Below are 20,888 nucleotides of genomic sequence, written 5' to 3'. Positions count from 1 at the left end.
TGCCATAAATCAGGGTCTCCCTTAAAGACTTGTATGAAGGAGGTAAAGAGCACAATAATAGCATAGCTTGATCTTTATCATCAATATGAACCTCAACATTCTTTAAATCATTTTAAAAAGTAATGAATTGACTGATGTGATCTCTAAGAAGCTCACCTTCGTTCATGTGAAACGTAAATAGACGTTGTTTCAACACTAAACGGTTAGCCAAAGACTCATAAAGAGTTTCTAACCTTTTCCACAAGACAGATAAGGTCTTCTCCATCAATACCTCCTGCAATAATGTATACGCAAGGCACAACTGGATTGCAGACAAAGCCTTTTCATCAATCTCTTCCCATTCTGTTTTATTTAGATTCCCAGGCTTTTCCCAGTAACAACCTTTTTCAAATCGGATTGAACTAGAATTGCCATCATCCAAACTTGCCACAGATTGAAATTTGTCTCACCATCGAACTTCTCAATTTTAAACCTTGTTGTTGCCATCTCTAAATGAGCTGATCTATGAAATTTGAATTAGCTCTGATACCACTTGTTAGGATCGACCCGATTAAGCAACGAACAAGAAAATAGCGAAATAAATTAAGAAATTGAACACACAAATTTAACGTGGAAAAACCCCTCCAAAGAGGATAAAAAACCACGGGTAAAGATAATTTTACTATAATGACAAAAGAACAAAGAGTACAAAAGATTGAGATAAAGACTAAACCTCGAAAACCCGAAAACAAAGAACCCTCAAAACGTAAACACAAAATTATCTAAATGTGTTATGAGTTCTAATCTCTAATGGGTGTATACTTCTAAGGTTGTAAAAGAGCCTATTTATAGGCTAAATTAATAGGTCAAATAATAATAAAATAATCTAAACTAATCAGTGTTTGATTAAAACAAGTAAACATAGTTTAACTGAAAGATTATTTTTCAAATTTGACCGAAAATAGGAGTCATATTTAACATTGATACCCCTTCAAATGTATCTATACCTTTTATTGCAGTAGTCATTAATGCTCTGGTTTTTACACTTCCAACGGCTCAATTTTTTTCTCAACAACCTTAACAGTTGGAAATCAATGAGAGACTATAAATGTTAATTTCCAAAATTTCTACAACGACAAGAAATATTACAAGAGATTGAAAGCTATCAAGAAATATCATGAAACCTATTACCAACTTTTTGTGCTCAAAATTTTCATCTTTCTTTTGTAAACACTTGTGAACATTCATTGTATTTTTTTTAACTCAAGTATTTTTATTGGGTGTGTGCTTCATTTACAAACATTCTAATCTCATGAGAATTGTTTCTTTGTTTGCTTATTTGTTTAGTCTTTTGAGAGGGTTTGTATCTTAAGTTTTGGATAGAAATCTTAAGGAAGTTGTAAGGTTAAACATTCTCCTCAAAGGTTCATCAAATTAGTGAATTTGGAAAAATTTTTGGTAGCAGAAAAGATAAGGTGGTGGAGAAAACAATTGAGGCTGAACTACTCTAAAATCATTGTGTTTATTGTCTCATTTTCTTATCCCTACTTCTACAAAAAAAAAAAGAAAAATTAAAGGCCCAAATCGTTCCCCTCTTGACTATTTCAATTAATTCGATTCAACTAACAAAAAAAATTATTAATAAAACATAACACTAATATTTTTATTAAATTTTGATAATTTTTGGGATAATAATTTAATTAAAAACATTAGATACTAAAGCAAGAACAAGTATAGTTAAAATTATAAACAATTATTTCATTTATTATCCTAATAAAATAATTTTATAATTGTTCTTTTAGATCTTACATAGACTTAAAATAAATAAAATATGAGGTTGTTGTTTTAAGATGATACAAGTATAATTATAAATACAATCACAAATAATATATAAATTATTATAATAAAAAATTAATACAAAACACAATCAAATTTAAAACCAAAATATATTCAAATTTATATTAAAATAAATCTAAATAAGATTCACTCGTAATTTAAATAAAATGAGACCGTAAAATGTGATTATTTTAACTTTCTTCTCTATAAACTTCCCTTTCAATGCATTATTAACTAATTCTATAGAATATTACATTACGTATCGGATTCAACACTCTTCTGATATGAATTTCATGGCTTTTTTATTATTATATAACCTAGGTTAATTAATTACGAAATTATTTAATTGAAAAATATATACGAAAATTATTTGAAATCTATAGTGATAGTAGCTGTTGTTTGACCTACTCACTGCATCACCCCCTTACCATTAGCCAATCATTGGCTTTTTAAAAAAAAAATTGATGTTACCATTGTGTTAGGCGACACCAGTATGTAATTTTCAAAATACAAGTTAAAAATATGGGTATTCAGGGAGGAAAAAAAAAGGTGTACATCTTCACCCTCTTCCACGCCTTCATCAACGATATCATCCGGGACCTCATCCAGATTGGAATCACTAAAATTTTCACCCTCGTGATGAGAATGATCATCATTATCGAGTCCTTTTTCAATATTCTATCACCTCTGGATGTATCTCTAAATGAGAACCCGAAATAGAGTTGTTATATGCAGTCCCACCATAGTGTGGATTTTTGGCCTATGTCGATGTCCCTCTATAACCTACTGTTTTGCTCATTCGACATTAAGGTTAAAGTCAAACCCATATTGTTGACTTAATGGAGTGACATTTTGAATGGGCTTTACATCGGCTAACTTAGCAAATAACTCAACTGATTCAGCATTTATGTTCTAGTCGAGCAATAAATTGCGATTATAGTGCCCCTGTCTTCATCATTTAAAAGTTCCATCTCCACACATTTGCATGAATTTGAGAAAACTAGAAATTTGTAGAATAGTTTGGACATCATCCTTCCACAACGGAGATCTATTTTTGTACTAATCTTTTGTTTCATTTCTTTGACCTTTACATTCTTATTAAACCTCATTTCTATTTTCTAGCAAGATTCAAGTACACAAGCAGCTGTTGTTTGTAAAATTACTCTCTTGAAATGAACGTATATGAAGAATTGATTATTCATATTCGACACAATATTTATTTTCTCTTCTCCTTCTAAATACAAATATTTCCTTATTTTTTCTCTTGAACAAATAAAAAAAATTCAACAAAACCAAAAACTCATACAAAAATTTTGGATGGACTGGTAGGGGTATATATTGGGTGGTGTTGCCTGACGGCATCGCGGGATCACTGGTGCCACTTGACACATCGACGATACAAAAAAAATCATTTTTTAAAATCTAACAAATGTGCTACTTGACACACTAGCAGCACAATAAAAAAATATTTTTTTAAATCTGACACTGATGCCACTTGACACATCAGTGACACCTAAAAAAAATTTTACTGACACCGGTGGCGCCTAAAAAATTGATGGCACCCCAAATTTTTTTCTCAACTGACACAGGTGCTACCAGCAGACCAACGCCATCCATTAAAAAATTGCTATTGTTCCTCTCAAAATACACGTATTTTTAATGGGTATTTTAAAAAATACATACTAATACTTCCTGGCACATTGGCAGCACCTAAAAAAATATTTTATTTACAAAAGTCAATGATTAACAAATGATGAGAGGGTGGTGCCACAAATATGTCAAGTGGCACCGACGGTCACTATATATTTTAGGTTATTTTTGTATATCATTTTTCACTTAAGTTAATTAATTAATGAATTAGAGTTATTTAAAAAAAAACTCGAATTTCGCTATTATATTGTAAAAAAAAAAACTACTATTAGTTCTTAAATAATAATAATAATACCCACAAACAATAAAAGAATAGAGTACAATTAAAAACTTTATTGATCTAACCGAAATTTTTGATATAGATAAAAGGACAAGTAAATGGTTGTACGTAAGGAGAAAGTTGAGCTGCATGGTACCCTCACAATAATTTGGGACACCCAAAACAGCTCATCGACAGGTGTGCATCATTTGCCTTTGAATTTTGATGTGACCATTGAACTATTCTTTCTTATGAAGTATGATCATATATACATGTAAGGTTAATTTGATGAGGGAAGCGTTAAGCGTGCCTATAAAGTTCTCCTCTCTACCTCCATGGTCACATCTTATAGGCCAAATCTTTTCTCTTTTTGTTGCTTCGCACGACAAATTATAATCCAACCATTTTTTTAGCATATATAGGAAGATAGGGGTGAATGATTATAGATGATCATATCCTAATCTAGAGCCTTGTCAATTTTCTTATGATTATCAACAGATAATGAGAATTTGAGTTTAATGATTATATCTATGATATTTCTCAATTACCCAAAGATGAATAGCAAAATATTGATAATGGAAGCGAAGAACCCCCCAAACATATCTTATACTTAATCTATTTCCTCACTAAAAGTGCTCATAGGTTGTACAATACTAAATTATTAGTCAAAAACTTTTCAAAGTTTTTATCCAAGTCCATATTCGAGTGTCTTTTTATTGATAAAGATATGCCTATTTTAATCAAAATATAGTAATGAGTTATAAGTATTAAGATTAATATTTGAGAATTTTATGTATACAGGGGAGAGGTTACAAATAAAAGCAAAAGGGTTGTGTGTCGATCAATAATGCAATAGTTATAAAATAAAGAATAAAAGTAAATTTTCGAAAAAAGTTGAGAGTTGCTAAAGGAAAAGACGTGGAGCATGCAAGAGGGGGTATATGGTCCCAAAATAAAACCAATAATTAACATAATAGAGAAGAAGAAAGATCCTACCAAATTATAGGAGCACTTAGGAAAAGAAAAGATTCTCCAAATAAGCGATCTAAATTGAATTGCAGATCCCCTACTTTACTAGCTTCATCAAAAAGCTTGATTGATGTATAGTGGATTTCATTATATGAGTTTATTATTTCCATATCACTTTTTACTTGTACCCTGGTTTAGCCATAGACTGAACCCCAAAAGAAAACAATATCAACAATGAATAAAAAAAAGTTAATGGATGCTCTTTTGTGTCTCTTGCATTTGACTTAATGTGGGTGTACATATATGAAGGGATGGAATTATTTATATTCCTAATACTAAATAATTACAGTTGCATTGATTTTAAATTTTATATAAACTATATATCAAATTATATAATAATTAAAAAAGTTTTTAAGTTAGAAAACATATTTGGTGGAGGGGATAATTAATATGTAAAGTTTTGTGTAAGTTTCGATACGTTAATTAAATAGTTTTGTAAAACTTATATATACTTGCTATTTAAAAACCAATTAAATAGTGTAATAGTCCGTCTTCAGTGAAATTAGAACAGTAGTTTTGGGACCACAAATCTGAGTCTGGAAGAAAAATAATTTTAATTTTATCTCATGGTCTGCATTATGATTGAAATATCGTATGAAAATTTCGTAGAGAAATTTTATCAGTCACATGTCTATTTAGATGGAAGGGACCAAATTACATAAAATTCAAAAGTTGAGTTCTAGTAGCTATAGGTATCAAATAGCTATGGAATTCAAAATTTGAGGTCCTTATAGGGAAATAGACCATTAAGAGGATTTAGTAGATAAGTATGATGATTCATCAATGTAAAATTAAATAAAGAAAATGATTAACTTGAAAATATGAAATAATAAAAGATGATATTTTAATTAAATAAGAAATACCATCATTTTATATCATCTTTCCCCAAATTAAATACATAGAAACCCTAGTTAGAAGAGCTTGAAGATATCAAACTTATTCCACTTAACTGGGTAAGAATTTTTGTCCCGTTTTTAGTAATTTTTATATTTTTGAGATTGTAATTGCTTAATCTAGCTATCTCGGTGATTAATTTATAAAGTTATTAAAGTACTAGGGTTTTTCCATGGATGAGCATGCATGAATTATGAAGTTTTATGGTAGAAAATTAAAGGTTGTTGATAGATAAACAACTTTTGTAAAGTGAATTTTGATGAAATTGTGATTTAGGGACTAAATTGAAAATATGTAAAATTCATGGAAAAATTCTAAATTTTGTTAAATACATGGGTTGCTATTGTTATATGTAAAAATCGGTTAGGCTTGGAATAATGATTAAATTGCATGAATTTCATTTTTTGAGCCTAAGGACGAAATCAAAATTAATTAAAAGTATTGGTGCAAAATGGTAATTTTACCACATATGTGAATTGGATTAAATTGAATATGAATTATGTTAAATTGATGTTAAATTCATTCGTATAGATTCGGATAAATCAAATACGGAGTTAAATCGAGGAAAAGAGAAAGTAGCGGATTAGTAGCTTTTGTGGACACAAACACTTATTAAGGTAAGTTCGTGTAACTAAATTGTATAATTATATGTTTGAATTGAATGTTTTGCATGTGAATTGTGTAATTGTCATGTATGAAAATCAATCATATATCCGACAATGTCTGACAAGTATTAAGTTCCGTTTGAATAAATGAAATTCGATGGACACAGGGTTCCTGAATTGGTTGTGGTCTTGCATGTGTTGCGGACACACCACAGCTCGAATGAGCATCCTGTTATTAGTTTTCACGAGCTTCCTGTTAATAGCTCTTCGAAGCATCCCGATTCGTTACGATCCTGCATGTGTTGTGGACACACTATAGCTCTTATGAGCGTCCTGATATATGGCTCTCCAGAGCTTCCTGATTAAAGGCTCTTTCATGAGCTTCTCGATTAATTGGCTCTTCGGAGCTTCCCAATATTGGCTAGCTTGAACTTCCCTATTAATGGCTCGAATGAGCTTCCTGTTACATGGCTCACATGAGCTTCCCTGTTACATGGCTCGAAAGAGCTTCCCATTTACATGTTTGCATGAGCATTCAGGTATATGAATTGACAAATTATAGTTTTGTACACCTTGTGTGTACTACCCGTGTATCCATAGATATTTTCAATTATTCAATCGGAAAAATCCTGACATGAGTAAATATGAGTTTGAAATGAATCATTACCCGCACATGCACGGCATACATGGAATTTGATATTTGATGAGCTCATACACGATTCTTGGTATTCATGTGAAATACATGACTAACATGTTTGATGAGGTTATGTGTTTAGGTTATTAGCCAAATTGCTTTGGTTGTATTATGTATGCTTACCTTAAATGCAAATGTATGGTAAGTTAACTTCCCGTTATACGAACTTACTAAGCATTAAATGGTTTCTCTATTTTTTTTCTTTTTCTTATAGTACTTTAAAGCTCGTAAAGGTTGGAAGCTAGTCAGAGCTACATCACACTATCCATTGGCCCATTTCGGTATATATATAGAAAACTAATTTTGATTATAATGACATGTATAGGATAATTTAGCCAATGTAGGCTTGAAAATATTTTTTTATAAATAGCCATTGGAATGACTTGAGTTTGACATATTTTGATATGTATATGTATGTGTGGCTTAATATGTTTGCTTTATTTAATGTGGTTGAGTAATGGATAATTTATGAGTATGATAATGTATGGTTTGAGATAATATGATTTGAGAAATATGCATATAGGTTTATATGGTCTATTAGGTAAGATTGAAAACTTGGACATATGGGATGTTATGATATGTGTTAAACTTGGTTTTGGCTTGATTTAAATGTCTTGTATTGGTTGGTGAAAGTGTTGAAGTGTTGATGTAGGTGGAAGATTAATTGGGTGAGAAAAATGGCCTTGGAAATGACCTATTTTTGTCTACAAGAGCAGAGATACGATCGTGTGTCTCGCCCGTGTGCGACACACGGCTTCACATATGGGCGTGTGGTTTGGCTGTGTGTCCCCTGCATCTTAAAATTTGAAAAACAGAATGCTCAAAAATTTTTACACGGCCTAGCACACGAGCGTGTGGCTTGGCCGTGTGACCCCTGCACCTTAATATTGCAAGTCAGTATGCTCACACGACCTAGCACACGGGAGTGTGGCTTGGCCATGGGACCCCTGCACCTTAATATTGCAAGTCAGTATGCTCACACGGCCTAGCACACGGGCGTGTGGCTTGATATGCCTTGGCCATGTGACCCAATTCAGAGAGCACCATAATTTGGACATGAGTTGGGACACGATCGTGTGCCTTACTTCGAATACCCACACGGCCTAAGACATGGGCGTGTCTCTTGACCGTGTGTCCCTTGCACCTTTGAAAATTTTTGAAGTTTTGCGAAAAATTCTCTGAGTACCCGGTTTAGTCCCGACTTGTTTCTAATGCATATTTTGGGCCTTGAGGGCTCATATAAAGGACAATATGATTGATTATGATTAGTTTCTGATATGAATATTAAATGGTATGAAATGTTTGTATTTGATCTGTAAATTCTGGTAATACTCCGTAACTCTGTTTCGGCAACGGAAACGAGTTAAGGGTGTTACAAATATGGTATTAGTTAAACATAAATTCCATTAGGGACAATCTAACTCTATCCCTATTGCATTCCATAACTCAAAAAGGCATAATTAAAAGACTTAAGGGTGTAAAAAGTCCTCAAACTTTAAAAAATAATAATTAAGCCGCTCTTCTTCTTTTTTTTTTTTGCACTCAATTGAGCACTTGAACTTTCAAAATTCATTAAAAAGGCCCTTAATTACTTTTATTTTGCACTCAATTTTGTATTTAGAAAATTTAAAGTACCTAATTGAGTGCAAAAAAAAGTAGGGGCTTAATTACTTTTTTTAAAAGATTTGAGAGCCTTTTTGATGCATTTTGAAAGTTCAAATACCCAAATGAGTGCAGAAAAAAAAAAGCACGGGCTTAATTGCTTTTTTTTTTTTTTTAAGTTTAAGGGCTTTTGCACCCTTAAGCCTAATTAAAACGTTCACATTTAATACACTAGTTTAGTTTAAATATTATTATATGTTTCATTTTTAAAAAATAATATTTAAATTTTTATTACATTCAAGACTATCTTCTATCTTTTGAACCCTATGATGTAAAGTAAAATTACATAAAATAATTACTCTTATTTAAAATTTAATTGAGTTAAAAAGAAGAAGCAACGTTACGTACTAGCATATTTTATTTATGATCCACAAATAAGAAACAACTAGAGTTCATAAAAAAATATATTTAGCTTCTTATATAAAATAAAAAAAATTCCTCCACCTCCTTAATCAAGAAGGGGTTGCATCGTCATGAACGGTGACCACTCCCCCATACTAGCTTTGGAGAGCAGTTCCAACTGTGATTTTGCCATAGCCTGTAGAACCATCACTAATGCCCAACTACTCTCTAGAAAGGGGTCCCAACTCAAGTGATCCCACCCTATGGCTAGTGATAGAGCCAAGGGGGAGCTGGCAAGGCCTTGGCCCCCTTAAAATGGAAAATTTTCTATTTAGGCCATTTATAATTTATAAAATTTTAAATTAGTAATTGTAAAATTACACTTTGGCCCCTCAAAATAATAAAAAATTGATTTAATCATTTAAAAATTAAAAAAGATATAGACTATTAAAATAGTGAAATTACATTTTTACTATTATAAATTAATTCCGCCCCCCCAAAAAAAATTTTACAAGACAAGTTGTCTTGGACAATGGACATCCTGATATCATTATTTTGGAATGGACATATGGAAATCCATTTGCTAAGCAACTCTCTAGCAGCTCAAGTACTGAAAGTGGAAATGAGTAGGGAGAAAATCAAGATGTCGATCAGCTCATGAATGATTCAAGGCTGAGAGGAAGATCTCCACAAGGTGGAGCTTTTTTTGTTGTCGCTTCTAGAGTCGAACAAAGACCCCTTGAGGTTCGAACAATTTCCAACCTATGACTATTCTCGTATAGAACTATAAGGGTGCCTCTCACCAGGACATTGTGAAAACGGTGAGGGAGATGGTTCATCAATACAACCCTCACATGATGATTATATTGGAAACGAAGGCTAGGGAGATGGGTGTGTTGATCATTATTAATTGCTTCCCTTTTGATGCTTAGATTGATACCTTTGTTATTGGTCGTAGAAGCAGACTTTGGTTGCTTTGGCTTTCTTCTATCAGTATTATTGATTGTCTTTTATGACTCGAAGTAAGAGATTCATGCCACTATGAAGGTACACCATTCTAACTCTCAATGGGTATTATTTGTTTTCTATGTGACTTACTGTCAAATGTAGTAGTTATTACGATCTATTTCCACACTTAAAGAGCTTGTTTTTTAGCCAATTCAGTATGAGTTTTTAATATTTAGTACTTAAGATTCGTCACTACAAACAGGATAATGGTAACCCCACAATTAATTACTTCATTTATGAATTTCATAGTAATAGAAATACATGTCCTACCGAAACAGAATTTGTAACTTGCTATCCTCTTGCCTAGCGGGCAAGGATTTACCTCCGTGGAAAAGATGATTCATTCGGATCCGCATGAAAGCCCAACTCTATTGCATTGCCAGAATCCATGCTGTATATTTGAAAGAGGTTGACCTCCTTGCTTCTCTCTTGGTACAATCCTCTTCCCGCTGAGCCTCTTTTCTCCTCGATCCACAGAGACAAAATGGAATGTAGGACTAGGACTAGCGCCAACAGTTAATCACAGAAGAAAGGACTCACTGGGTCGGGATCACTAACTAATACTAATCTAATCTAACTAATACTAATCTAATACTAATAGAATAGAAAAAATAGAATAGAAAATACTAATATAATAGAAAGAAAAGAACTGTCTTTTTCAGATACTTTCCCGCTCATATATCGCGGGCTTTACGTAATCGATCGGATCATATAGATATCCCTTCAACACAACATAGGTTGTCGAAAGGATCGTCAATCCTTAAAAAAAGAAATAAGCAAAGTTCCATCGTTGAGTGAGAAATGAAAAATTCATGGAAAGTTACAATCCTCACCACGAAATAGCGCACCCACACGTCTTCATCGACGTTACTTTTCGACTGGAAGACCGAGAGCTAACTATCGAGACTTTGGACTATCCGGACACATACTTCGTGAAATGGTTCACGCATGTTTGTTGCCAGGGGCAACAAGATCAAGTTGGTAAGGATTAAAATATCCCTTACTTTTTCTATCTATTTCTAAGATCGATGATCATAGAGGGGCCACTTTATCATTCTGTATAAATAGGCTATTCTATTTGTACATATATGGAAGAGGGGCACATTCAATCTTTGTTTATCCATTAGTTTGGTTTCTTTTCATCGTGGGATAGAGCAGTTTGGTAGCTCGCAAGGCTCATAACCTTGAGGTCATGGGTTCAAATCCCGTTCCCACAACATTACATTTTTTTGACAAAAAAAATTAGACTTGACCCTATTAACTAGTCATTTTTTCTTTTAGAGGGTGTATTATATTCCAATTCCAGTCAACTATTTACAGTCAACTATAACGAATCTTTTATCCTCTTATCTTAAATACATTGCCTCAAGGATAGCGGAATCGAACCCGCGTCTTCTCCTTGGCAAAGAGAAATTTTACCATTCGACTATATCTGCATTTTCGTTATTGATTCTTTATACGAAAGAATATTTAGTTAGAGCTAGGACAAATACTTTTTTCAGTTCAGGGCGATTTTATCAAATTCCACAACTAAACTAATTAACAATCGAAATTATATAACAATTCAAATGCTTATCAATGAATAGATCTCTTTACTTGTATGACTTAGATGTCTCGTATTTCTCGAAAAAATGATTCGATTGATGGGATTTGGTATGATACTTATGAGATCGATGATATCGATGAGATTGATATTCAAATATTTCTTCTTAGAACGTATTGATTTGACCCCATAAACGGGACCACCACCCCATAGCATGTTGCTGCCAAAAGCAGAACCTCGTATTTCTTCTAGAGAATCTCCTAATTGTTCTAGAGCAACTAGAAAGAGATTTTTTAACCAGAAAGAATTCAGTTCAGATGTAGGATACCTATCCAGAAGTTTTCACAACTCAATCATGTATGATGGAATCATCAAAGATTTGACCTTTTGAACTCATGCGTAACTCACTATAGGCTCGGAAACAAAGAGAAGATGTGTACGAACGAGATATCCAGCAACAAGAAAAAGGAAAAGGATTGAATAGAGGAACTCCTGAACATTTGGTGATCTCAGATGTGTCGATAACAATGGTGACTCATTATTTCGATGAATCATTTCTTCAGACAGAAGAAACTTATGTAAACACTTAGTCGAAATCTCACTTATCGATTCCATTGTGGAAGACACAATTTTTCTCAAGAATTCTCCATGATATATCCGATCCATGCATAATATCATGAAAAATGGATACAAATTTTTGACTACTACTTAGTATCGACAATAAGTCTGAAAAAGTATCTAAAAATATCAAATTTAGATATTTGTACCCTGTCGAAGTAAGGAACCATGGCATATATGTTTGGAATAGATTCTGTTTTGAGAGAGTTGAAAAAGCACTATCTCGTTGAAAGGTTCTATACATCCACCCTTTCTCAACGCATTTCTTTATACAAAGACTCTATTTTTTCCGCTTTTCAGATGGTAAATATTTCTCAGAACATGGAGTGTGAATCAAACCTATTTTTGAATTGAAATTGAGATACTGATGCAAGTTCTTCTCTTCTGAATCAGATGGATTCATATCTGAAAGAGGTTGACTATAAGTTCTTTCAAAATTGACTATTTGTCCCACTATTAGAGGTGTTCCAGAAATGTCTGCAATCGAGTAAATAGCTCTACGATCTAATGGATAGGATCGAATTACAAACTGGAAATATTTGTACAAGTTATACCTTTCGTCACCACTTTGTGGAAAATCATTAGATGTGAATATGTTAGATACCTGCGACTCGATTGGTGAAGGTGAAATAGTATCTCTCCCTAAAAAAGCATGTTTTTTTTACCACCGCACAAAGAAAATATTTATTACTTAGTGTTAAAAGTTAATAAAAATAAATTTTTAACACATTTTATAAGTGTTGTGACCTATTAGGCCGACACGGGCCTTAGGTAGTGCTAATGTGTTGAATTGAATGTATAGGATGACGATTTATAGGCCCAATTGATGTAGGAGCAAAGGACGAGTGATACACAAGCTTCCCAAGCCATCAAAGCATGAAACAAACCAAGGGAGGCACAAATTGTCTGTCGTGTCATGCCATGCAAGGCCTATGGCACAACATAGGTTAACGTAATGCCCTAGTTTTCTAAGGCTATTTTCTTTTGTACAATCAACTTTATACGAAGACTTAGGATGTGCCAAAGACCTAATTTGGGCAGCCAACACTCCTATAAATAAGACCTTAAGGATTTGATGTAATAAGTCATCTTAGATGCCTTAAAAAAACCATCGTTATTTAGGAGTAGGATTAAACTTAGTTTTCATTTGTTTTTCATAAATTATTTGTTCTTCTCTCTTGGAATCAATACCGATCAAAGAGTTTCCTTTATTTAATCGAAGTATTCAGTTGATTTCTTCTTCCCAAGAGACAATAATTAATTATTCCTAACGAGAGATTCATTACTCCGCGTTTTACTCGTGTAACATCCTAGACCTAAAAATCACTAGCATTAATATACATATATGCCTCCCACAACAAAACACCAATTCACAACAAATTATATTACATATTTAATATGCACATTCAACTACCTTTCTATCTTCCATCTTTCAACCATATCAACTCACATATCAACCATTACAAGGCTACTTATATACACATCAAAATATACTATTTCACTAACATAAGGCCAAAATGCAAACCAACCAAATGGTCATTTCCAACAACCAAAACACATATAAGCCAACATTAGCCAAAATAACCTATACCATTATAACCAAAATTAAACCAACCAAAAGTACCAAAAGAGCTGATGGATAGTTTGATATAGCTCTGACAAGCTTCCAACCCGAACTAGCTTCTGATTCACTATAAACACGAAAAATAACACAGAGTAAGCATTTAAGCTTAGTAAGTTTGTATAACATAGAATTTAACTTACCATTTGATGAAATAATAGGCAAGTAAAAAAGCATATCCCAACACAACTTGGCCAAAAGCCTAAGCACATATACACCAACCATATTAGTCATGTAAATTCATATATGAATCAATAATCATCGACGAGCTCAACAATTAATCAAGTTTCCATATACATGTAACATCCATATCATGTATCTATATATCATGTAAAATCATTTCCATGTATTTCATGTAAATACCTATAATAGTTTCGTATCAAACTCATATAATCTCATAACAGAACATTTCCCGTTGAACCATTTAGAATATCATTGGATAGCTGGGATAGCTTGCATATAGTGTGCTAGCTCATTAACTATAATCCGTCAATTCATATACATGTATGCTCATACGAGCTGTGAATTGGTATGCTCACTCAAGCTATAGATCGGTATGCTCTCACGAGCGATGGAGTATCTGCAACACATGCAGGACCTCAGCCAAATCAGTAACCCTAATGACATGTCATTTGTATCCTACGGATTCTAATAGTTCAAACGAAGCTCGATAATCGTCGTACATCATTGGGTATGCATTCGGTAATTATATATGACAAATCATAACATTTATATATTTCAGTTAAAAACATATAAATACAATTTAATTACACGAACTTACCTCAACGAGTAAACGTAGATACGGAGGCGATTAATTTGAGACTTTCTCTTTGCCCCGATCTAACTCTATACGAGGTCTAACTGGATCTATACATATAAATTTAACTTAATTCAACATGTAACTTATTCAATTTAATCCAAAACATATTTTTGGAAAATTACCATTTTGCCCCAATACTTTTAATTCTTGGCAATTTAGTCCCTAGGCTCGGAAAATAAAATTCATGCAATTTTATCCCCACCCAAGCCTAGTCAATTATTCTAAATACTTATAGCAGCCCATATATTTCATAAATTCACAAATTATACCATGTAAAATTTATATTTTTCAATTTAATCCTTATTTGATATTTTTACCAAAAATCACTTTACGAAAGTTGTTTATCTATCAACAACTATCCATTTTCTACCATCAAATAACAAAAGCAACCAATATTCATTCATAGAAAAACTCAAATCCTTAAAAAGTTTTACAAATTAGTCACTGGGCTAGCTAAATTAAGCTACAACAATATCGAAAACATAGAAGTCATTAAAAACGGGATGAAAATGCTTACATGCAATGGAGAGATATGATTGAATGCTTCCAAGCCCTAATGTTCTTTCTTTTTCTTCAATTTTAGATGATAATGTTTAAGGTTGAAGATGATACAACCATTTGTTTTATTTTAATTTACTTTAATTTCTAAATTACAAATTTAACCTTTTACTTATCCTTTAAAAGAAACATAAATAATGAACATAATAGTCCACTCAATTTAAAAATGGAATAATTACCACGTAAACCCTCCAACTATTTAACTTATAGCTAATAAATCCCTTTAACTTCTAGAGCTCATTTTTTACACATTTTGCAATTTAATTCTTTTTATCAAATTAAGCATGTAAATAGTAAAATTTCTTAACGAAACTTTTATACGGTAATACTATCATGTTGTAGGAAATAAAATAATAAAAAAATAAATTTTCTGACTTCAGATTTGTGGTCCCAAAATCAATGTTCCAATTTCATTGAAAACGAGCTATTATACAATATGTACTTAGAAAACTTAAACCTTCAAATTTTTCTTTGACATTTATACACACATCATAATTGTTCTAATTTCTTACAACCTTACACATTTAATGATTCAATAGTTATTTACAATTTACAATTCGACCTCGATTAGACTCAGTCAACTTCAACCTTGAGGCGTGGCCTCTATGGGTAGCCCTCTATATAATTTATTTAAAGTATTAATTATATCTATTTATGTTTAGATTAGGATTAATTTAGTACTCGCCTCTCTTAGGCACGATCCTCGGAGTACTCAACTACTTCATTGTAACTATATTACAACTTGACTCACATACTTACAAATATCGCTTCTTTAATATCTTTTGTGCAAAATTCTTGCTCTGGACGTTGGTATGTTCGAAGGGGGTCACATACTCCCCATTAACTCTTTATATCATTTTTCATATAGAATAGCATATTTTCTCGTGATCTGCCAATCTGGTTTCCAATATAGCTACCCTACTAGAGGCTTCACAAACATATCTTCTCTTCCGTCACCACCTATCATACCTCATATATCACAGACTAGCGGTACTAACTTGAGCATGAAGGATGGTTTTTTTACTTCATAACACAAACATATTAAACTCAGGTTGACGACATTATTTATCATTACCTACACATATACGATTCATACATTACTAATAAAGATTACTTTCCTTTCATAATTTATATAATAGTGTAATTTACAACATATGGAAGTAAAAAGAAACTCACCAAAAAAATCTAGTACAGTGATCTACATAGCAAGTCCTTTTCCCTTTTCGTTGGGACCCTTGTTAGTTTCTTGAGCTAAAATAAAGAAGCTCTCTTCGAATAAGCTCTCTATACTTTGATTTTCTCAGAAACTTATAAAGAAATTCAAAGAAGAAGAAGATGTAAAGGTGACTCATGATATCCACCAATACTCTTATATACCAAGCAATGGAGACAAGGCTTAGTGGAGAAATCAGAAAATCCCACTAACACCCTTGATTCCTGTGATTAAACGCACTTAGTAAGTTTTAAGTCTAATCATCTATAGTAGTCTAGTTCAGTTCTAAATAAGTTTCAACTAAAACTTGATATAGCTAATTATATCATCAAGCACTAATAAAAACAAGTTAAAACAATCTGTGAACTTAACAAGTTTGCCCACAACATCTGATTTGCATGGATACTTACTAGAAGAGTTTGCCAAAACTAGGAGTTCGCCAAATCGCGAGTCACATAGAGTACTATAATTAGCCAAAAAAATAATTCATTTACGCAATTTTATCCTTAACTTTTCCATCTATACGCCAAACAGTAATAGAGTCTAAGTCTCCGCCAACAAGTTGTTACAAAAATACTACAAATCTGTTGAAATGATAAAGGGATTGCAAAAGGTACAAGAATGTCCTTGTACTTTTTGCTAAGAAATGTAAAGTGTAGTAAAATTAAAAAGAGAATTTCTAAAAGTCTAACTTAAAAAGATAGTGCTAAGAATCTATGAAAAGTTTCCCTTCAAAATGTGTTATAAAGTATCTTATATAGTTTGACACAATTTGACCTACAATTGACAATTATAGCCTAACTTAATATTTGACTTAAGCTTAGTTGGACTGAGTACTGCCCTTCATAATTTTCTCTCGTCAGGTACATTCACCCTCCACAGACAACTCCCTTGGGTGCTTGGAAGCTTCAATGTTGCCACATAGACCCTATGGCATTGCAACATTGTCTTTAGGCGACATGACTTCTTCAACTTTGGCAACTATGGAGGATGTTGCGACATTTCTTGCCTCATGTTGCAACCACAAATGTTGGTGACGCGACTTTGAAGACAGTCTACTTAGAAGTGCATTTCGTTGAAGTCCAACTCTTTGAATGAAGGTGAAGGCATTGATGTCGCGACATTAAGGTGTTGGTGTCACGGCCTTAGCTCCACTTTAGGCCTTTCAACTCATGTTCACATCAACTAAGTGCTTGAAACAAACTTAATTCAAATGTTACGCTCCTAATGGCATAGACTTGCCACTTCATTCCAAAAACAATAAAAACGCAATAAAAACTAAAATTAAACATGAAATATAAAATTAAAATCACAATAAAAAACATTATAAAATACTGGAGAATAAGCTCCTTAAGTGTCTAGAGAGCTTAATATGACATATATAAATATGATAGATCAATCTTACTTTAGCCTAAGAGCTGTTGAGAATTAATTTAAAGTAGTGGGTTGTTGGCCAAGTATTTTGGTAGAATATTTGTTAGTTCAAATTTTATTTTCAGATTTTATTTTTAGTTCAAGTTGTTAGCTATTTTTGGGTTAAGATAGTTTTTTTGTAAGCCTATAAATATAGGCATTTATGTTTTTTTTTTAATCAATTCAGTGTTCATCAATAATAGAACAACTTTGATGCATATTGTAATTGTCTCTTTCACGTTTCCTTCTTCGACAAATTTGGTATCAGAGTAAGGTTCGATCTTTTAGGAAATTGAGTGAAAGTTACGTTTGGGTCCACTGGGTATTTGAGAGAAACACCTTTTTTTTGGGTCTTTGAGAAACACAAGATAAGAGAGTGTGTGTTCTTGGAATGGCATCAGCTGGCTTTTCTTCCTTTCAACCACTCATACCCATTTTCAATAGTGAGAAATATGAGTGGTGGAGCATCAAGGTGAAGACATTATTCAAATCACAAGAGCTATAGGACTTGGTCGAGTATAAGTTCGTTGACATACGTGAACCTGATAAAGAAGAATAAAAGAGATTGAAAGAAACCAAGAAAAATAATGCTAAGGCATTGTTCATTATCCAGAAAGCGGTTCATGACTCTATTTTCTTATGAATTGCTGCAGCAACCACGTCGAATGAAGCATGGTCAATTTTGCAGAAATAGTATCAAGGTGATTCAAAGGTTATAGTGGTGAAATTGCAATCACTACGACGTGATTTTGAAACCTTGATGATGAAGAATGGTGAATCAATTGCTAATTTTTTGTCACGAACAAGGACAATAATCGGCCAATTACACTCTCATGGCGAACAAATTTCAGACGAGATAATTGTAGTGAAAGTTTTGCGAAGCTTGACGATAAAATTTGATCATGTTGTGGCTGCTATAAAAGAATCCAAAGATCTATCAGTTCTCTCTGTTGATAAACTGATGAGGTCTCTTCAATCTCATGAGGCAAGAATCAATAGTTTAATAGAAAAGAGCGAAGAGGAAGCATTTCAAGTGAAGCAGACATTCACAAATGAAGGCGACAATGACCGTTCAACAAACAATGACCGAGGAAGAGGAGGATTTCGTGGTGGTCGTGGCCGTGGTTATGGTAGAGGCAGATGCAGAAGAAAAAAAGATAAATAGAGGCAATACAATGAGCAAGGTAACATAAAATATGCATAAAATGTTATCATTGCAACAGATATGGGCATATAAAAGCTGATTGCTGGTATAAGGATCAAAAAATTAACTTTACAGTAGAAATTGATGAGGAGAACAAGCTTTTTATGGCTTGTATTGATGCTAACCATAAGCCAAGTGATTTGTGGTTTGTGGATAGTGGCTGTTCGAATCATATGACAGGCACCAAATCCTTGTTCAAGGTGTTTGATGAGTCACAAAAGATAAAGTTACAGCTTGGAAACAAAAGGGAGATGCAAGTTGAAGGAAAATGTATGGTGAAATTTTTTACTAGCTATGGAGAAGGAAAAATTTTGGAAAATGTTCAATTTGTTCCTGATTTAGGATACTGTAACACCCCACTCTCGTACCCTACACCGGGACAGAATATGAGGCATTACCTACTTGAACACATACATTCCTATGTTTCTGAATCATCAAAATCTAGTCAAATTTAAAACTTTGTCTAAACTTCTTCAATATGGCCTACGAGACTCCAAACATTCATTTAAAAACCAATTAGAACCAATTCGGGTCTTTCAACGAACTCTGGAAAATAACATTAGACACAAGGCCATATTCCCGTGTGGAAGGGCAACACGCCCGTGTGACCAATTCGACATGGTCGTGCTGTTGGCCCGTATGGCTCACACGGCCTAAGCATACAGGGACACGCCGGTATCCTTTACTCATGTGGAATTAATTTCAATTTTGAACCTACAGGGGTTTTCACACGGCCTGGCACACGTCCGTGTCCTTGGCCCGTGTCCCTCACACGGCCATGACATGCCCATATCCTAGCCTGTGTGCAAAAACCTAAACATTTTGTTTCTGATGTCAGCAATTCTTAAGGGTCACACGGCCAAGGCACACGCCCGTGCGCTAGGCCATGCCCTTCACACGGCTGAGACACACGGTCATGTCTCTGCCCGTGTGTTTACTATCATACATACTGACTTGCAATTTTTACGTGTAGGGGACACACAGCCGGATCACACGCCCATGTAGCGGGCAGTGCGTCACACATGGCCTAGACACATACCCGTGTGGGCAAAATGAGGCTATTTACCAAGCCTCTTTGTCACCCTTACATACATAACCTGCATAAAATCACTCTATGCAAATACAAGGATATATTACATAGCCAAGATAGCCACAATAGACAACATTTCATTTATGCAATTTACTCATCCATGAAAATATCATCTTCAATTTATAAATACCAAAATGAGTATTGACCATTATCCATGGCCCTATACAAAATAAAGGGATTTATCCCAAGCCAACACATTTGGCTAATTTCTCAATGACACAAAATATTAAAGTTTAAGCCCTATACATGCCATACACAAAAATAAGAATTCTAACTATACTGAGTGTTCAGGATGATAGTGTGATCGTAACCTTCGACATCCGATGATTCTCGAGCTATGTGGACGACACGATAAGAAAATGGAAAATAGAGGGAGTAAGCATAAAGCTTAGTAAGAAGCATGCAAATGCATAGCAACAACTATACCATTCATCAACATGCTATTAATGTAAAATAGTTATAAGCACAACTTACTCATCACATCCCACTACACATCATATAATATATTTTGAACTCACGTCTCATACATATCGAATAAGTACCTGTACCACTCACAACACGGTTTTCTCTAAATTTTAAACCATAACTCTCACCGTTGAACCATTCAGAACATTACTAGATATTCAATAAACCTCAACATAGGATAAGATGTCGATGCCATGTCCCAGACATGGTCTTACACTAGCTTAACTCGTAGCCGATGCATGTCCTAGACATGTCTTACACTGGCTTACATCTCGAGGCTGATGCATGTCCCAGACATGTCTTACACTAGCTCTCGTCTCACTACCGATGCCATGTCCTGGACATGGTCTTACACTGGCTCTCGTAATGTGGCCAATACATGTCC

The 20,888-nt window shown here is 33.5% G+C and overlaps 1 non-coding gene across 1 annotated transcript; it reads left to right on the top strand.

Moving 5' to 3' along the window:
• The first annotated feature begins 11,101 nt into the window (after positions 1 to 11,101).
• On the top strand, positions 11,102 to 11,175 carry TRNAM-CAU (transfer RNA methionine (anticodon CAU)). The gene has a single exon. It is a non-coding gene; the product is annotated as a tRNA-Met (tRNA).
• Positions 11,176 to 20,888: the final 9,713 nt, after the last annotated feature.

Source organism: Gossypium arboreum, chromosome 13, assembly GCF_025698485.1.
Source record: "Gossypium arboreum isolate Shixiya-1 chromosome 13, ASM2569848v2, whole genome shotgun sequence".
Taxonomy (NCBI): Eukaryota; Viridiplantae; Streptophyta; class Magnoliopsida; order Malvales; family Malvaceae; genus Gossypium; species Gossypium arboreum.
The sequence above is the reverse complement of the archived record's forward strand: the minus strand, read 5'-3'. Positions and strand labels throughout refer to the sequence as shown.